The sequence below is a fragment of the Manihot esculenta genome, chromosome 11 (assembly GCF_001659605.2).
Source record: "Manihot esculenta cultivar AM560-2 chromosome 11, M.esculenta_v8, whole genome shotgun sequence".
NCBI classification, from domain to species: Eukaryota; Viridiplantae; Streptophyta; class Magnoliopsida; order Malpighiales; family Euphorbiaceae; genus Manihot; species Manihot esculenta.
Window position 1 is genome coordinate 28,556,949 of NC_035171.2, and position 4,943 is coordinate 28,561,891.

Below are 4,943 nucleotides of genomic sequence, written 5' to 3' on the forward strand. Positions count from 1 at the left end.
GTAACTACTATATACGTAGAACTGTATAAGTAGAGTTGATTATTGAATACAAAATACATTGAAAACCTAATTCTCTCTAAGCTTTACAGCAAAAACTACAGGGTAAGTAAATAATATCTAAAAAAATTCAACAGAAATAAGATTGGGCTACTGAATTTGAAATGATTTGAATAAATATATTGTTTTTGTGATGAATTTTTTTTTATATATTGTAGAAACCTAATTGTTGTAATTTCTTTGATAAGGTGAATTCTGAATTTTCTAGACAAGCTAACATTGTATTTACGGGCTTATTGAATCTCATTAAAAAATTGAGCTTAAAAGGGAAGAAGAAGGATAGAAAAATGGAGCTTGGAATTGAAAATGAAATTTGACTTGTGTTTTCAGTTTTTCTTTGGGAAAGTTTGTATTGGAGAAAGTGAAAATATATTAGATTGGGAATGATAATTTTGTAGTAAAATAATTTTTGTATTTTTAGTATCGTCCTTAAACTATAAATTTAAATAATATTAATAAAATAAAAAAGAGAAAATCTTATATTTAAATGTTTTTTTGACATGTAAAACATGTCACATAGAATAGAAATTAAAAAAAGTTTGCAAGAGGTAATTTGAGAGTCTTTATTATAAAATCTAAAATTTGAGAAATTTTATATTATAAATTAAAGTTAATAGACAATATGGTTACATAGTTCAAACATAATAAATAAAATTTATCTGATAAAAATATATCCTAAGATTTATTTTTTTAATTTAAATATTTTATATTTTATCATATACATATCCTTAACTTAATTCGAGTGAGTTAAGATGACATATTAACCCTGTTGTTTGTATTATCTGTTAAGGGGTTTTGCATGCTAAGGCCTTAGCCTCGTAGTTGGCACTAACCTTTGAGACATTTTCGCATGCTGAACCCTTAGCCTTGTGGTCGGTGCCAGCTTTAATGCCTTAGCCCTGTATTTCAGCTGAGAAAGTAAAATGGAACCTTGGTAATTTCCCGGCAAGGAGATCTTACAACTGATACAAACAGTGGAAGACACCTTCATAAATTAAAACACTTCATTTTCTCATTAACTCTTCTAAAGATTTACTCATGTAAAATTTTCATGTTGTAAACCACTAACTATCCATTTTTTTTTAGCCAAATGGATCTCTTCCAAAAATAGTTCCTTCTCTTTTTCTCTTCGCAATATGAAACGCATTCCTTTACAAATTCAAAAGGAAGAGACACATTGTTTTTGTGCTATTCTCACATACAGAACCAATCGATTAATCTTGATTATAGCTTCATCAATAAAGGATCCCATAAGCAAATCTTAACTAGGGATCGGCAAACAAACGAAAATAATAGAAATTCACTAGGAAGGCCGCTAGTGAAAACCCTCTAACGTTCAAATTAAGAAAGAAACGACCCAATTAATCGTTTCAGTCATTCAGTTATTTTGGTTTCGCATGATTTCAAACTGAATCAACTGCAATCATACACCTGTATAAAAAAAACCAGAAAGTTCAGATGGTCAATCATTTCAGCTGAGCAGAGAACTTTATTTTTTCAGAATTAAACATTGTAATTTTATCTCAGTTTATGGTAGATTATGCCAAGCTCACATGAAGAGAAGAAAAATGATGGTAGAAATTAAGCCAAGCTGGATAGAAAACGAGATAAATTAAGCTTCAGCAAAACTACTTGTATAAATAGATTAATTTGTACCATAAGCTGAAGCTATTTAAGATGAACAGCAATGCATCAAAAAATAGAACAAATCAGTATAAAAATCTGCAGATCTACTGTTAAATCAATGATGTTGCCTCATCCAATGCAGATGAATTTCAGGCGAAACAAGGATCTAAAACTGTTCTATTGCTCAAATTCAAGTCATGATTCTACAATTATCATTCTCCCTTGTAAATATTTAAGGGTGGAACATCCTCTTCAACTTTGTAGATTCTTTGACCTTACGAGTACAAGAAGATAACAGGAAGTTTACCACACTTAAGCCCTTTCATGGAAGAAATCCAGTGGCTGAGCACCTGGGGGTGATTCCCTTTGTCAAGGAAGGATTGTTGCTCATTAAAACCGAAGAAATTGAGGGAATCAATTAGAAAGCTGTGGAAATATCGATATGCTGCAGGCTAGACATTTTCAAACCCAGAAATTCTAGATCCAAGTTCTGCAACTTCCATTTGATTCTGAAAGATATCCAACAATTGAGGAACATGTTCTTGATACTTGATTATAAACCTTTTCAAGAATAGCTTTTCAGAAGGTATCAGCACTGTGGATAAACGGATATCTTCCTTGATCAAACCCTTCAAAACCAAAACTCTTACAATTGAACATCTTGGCATAATCCTTTTCTCCAAACTATAACCAAGCACAGTTGGAACTCTAGCAACATCAGCAGGCTGCCAACCCATTTTACACACAAGAAAATCCATTATACCAATGAGCTTTTTATCAGACAAAACCATACATTTGGGGAACTTTCTGAAACTAGTCGAAATCTCATTTTCAGAGAAACCCAACTTCCTATAGACCTCGATTTTGTGCTCCCATGTTTTGTGGGATACCCCAAGCAAAACACGGAATGCATCAAGAAATACAGCTTTTGAAGGATCAAATCCTAGTTTCATAACCTTCTCAATCCCCTCAGCAAACTTGCCCATTTCATAAGACATGGTTAACGGAGATTGGGTAACTAAGTAAGAGATAGAAGATTGAGAGATTCCACGCCCCCTCAAGGTTGATAAATTGTTAGAAAATCTTTTCTGGAAAAAGGAAAGACTTCTGTTTTTCATGCGATTGAGAGTTACAACTACTTTCTTATCAGAATCAAGTAGGCTTTTAAGGATTTCATAAGTTGGGATCAGAAACCGCTCTAAGCTTCGAGCCAGCAAATCTGGATTCCTGGAAACCAATGTAGAAAGGCCTGATTTTGAAACCCCTATAGAAAGCAGAAACTCAAACTTGGGCAAGAGTGTCTTTTCTGGATGCAATACAATCACCTCTGGCCGAATCTTAACAATTTTAGAGATTTGAGAAATGGTGAACCCATGTTCCCTGAGAAGCCTAAGTACTGAGTCTGGTCTTTCAGGAGTTTGAAAACGTAAACTCCTATTCTTAGAGACAGATTGAGCAGATTTTAGGGTTAATCCACATGAATTTATGAGGTATGAGATTATAAATGAGTGCTCATTCAAATTGGAAGATATGGTAGACGAGAAGGATCTGATTATGAATGCTGGGTGAAAAGGAAGAACACCAAGTTGCGCATTTGAGACAAACAGATAAACACTCTTACTCAAAGCTAATCTTGAATGGAAAAACCCAAACATTGCAGGATTCTCACCGAAATTTCCGAAGTGAATCAGCTAAAGCATTAGGCTTTAAGGAATGAATAGTAAAGCCGCAAGCGAGAGAAGGAGGCTGACCTGCTCTTCCATGTCTCCGAAGAACAGCGAATACAAAGAAATTATGAAGGTTTTTTTGCTGATGTGCTCTGTGTCAGTTGAGGAGGTCGCCGTCGACGGCTTTGTTATTGGCTACCTGTAAATGGGCTTCAAAAGGTTTTCTGGAAGGCATGCAGGCAGAGTGGCAGCTGCGGACGCCTCCGATTCTTCTTCCTCAGCTCCAGCTCAATGGAGATCGACGCCGCCGCCTCTAGGTTTCTGGATGTTTGGTTTGTTGTTCTGGGTTCTTCCTTGGCGCCGCTAATGGGTTTATTTTCATAAGAAAGAAATTATTTAGTAATCCCTGACATATATTAAAAATTAACATATCTGTTTTTGTATTTTTTAAAATTAAATATTTTAATTTTTAAATTTTATTTAAATTTAAATTAAAGGTATTTTTATTTAATAATTTAATAATAATTTAAAATTAATCACAGAAAATATACAAAAAATTTTATTTTAAAAATATCTTTACTAATAATAAAATTTTTTATAAAAAATTAAAAAATTTACTATTTACCCTTGATCTTGCATAAAATTATAAATTTTGAAGTATAAATTAAAAAATTTTGCTAAAATCATCTAATTCAAATTGTTAAGGTATTTTTTGATATTTTTTAATACTGTTAATAATATTGACGTATTATTTAAAAATTAATTAAAAATAATTTATAAGTAAAATAAATTACATTTTAAATTTTAAATTTTTTTAAAAAATATACTTTAATTCATATATTTTTAAATTTAATTATAAAATTTTATTTTATAATAAAATAATCCTTTTACTTATAATTTATCTTTTTTTTTATAATTGATTCTTAAATGTTATACTTACAAATAAATACTTACATTTTTTTATAAACTAAACTCTCATGTTTATTAAATTTATTATTTTATATATTTACCAATAAATTAATAAAACAAAATTTAAATCAAGAATTTTAATATAATATGCATTTAAATTTTATGTCTAATGAATTTTTTTATTTAAATTTTCTCTTATTAATAATTTATTTTTTTACTTAATTAAACATAAAAGAAAATAAAGATTTTCTATTTAATTTTCTATTTTATTATTTTCCCATATAAAATATTACAATTTAATAAATAAAAATATTAGTTTATAAAGTAGTTATAATATTAGGAACTAATTGATAAAAATATTTGCATTAATTTTAATTAAAATATATATATAAGTCTTTTCATTATAAATTAAAATATATGACTCTACTTAAAATGTACTAAATTATGGGATATTTTTTTATAATTATTCACTTTTAAAATGTCTCGGAAATTTTAAAACTATATTAATTAATTTTTTTATTAATTTTAATCATTAAACATTATCTAAAAATTTAAAATGCATTAAATATAAAAAATTTAAATAGTAGAATTTTTTTTATAAAATAGAGATTAACTAAATAATTTTTTCATACCGTGTAAATAAAATAGTTAAATAATTAATGATTAAAATTAATAGAATAATTA

At 28.9% G+C, this 4,943-nt stretch overlaps 1 long non-coding RNA gene across 1 annotated transcript; it reads right to left on the reverse strand.

Annotated features, from left to right (window-relative positions):
* Nucleotides 1–1,047: 1,047 nt before the first annotated feature.
* LOC110625742 lies at nt 1,048–3,743 on the reverse strand. Its single transcript, XR_006352422.1, has 2 exons — nt 3,435–3,743; nt 1,048–1,488 (listed from the first exon to the last, which is right to left on the reverse strand). It is a non-coding gene; the product is annotated as an uncharacterized LOC110625742 (long non-coding RNA).
* Between the last annotated feature and the right edge of the window lie 1,200 nt (nt 3,744–4,943).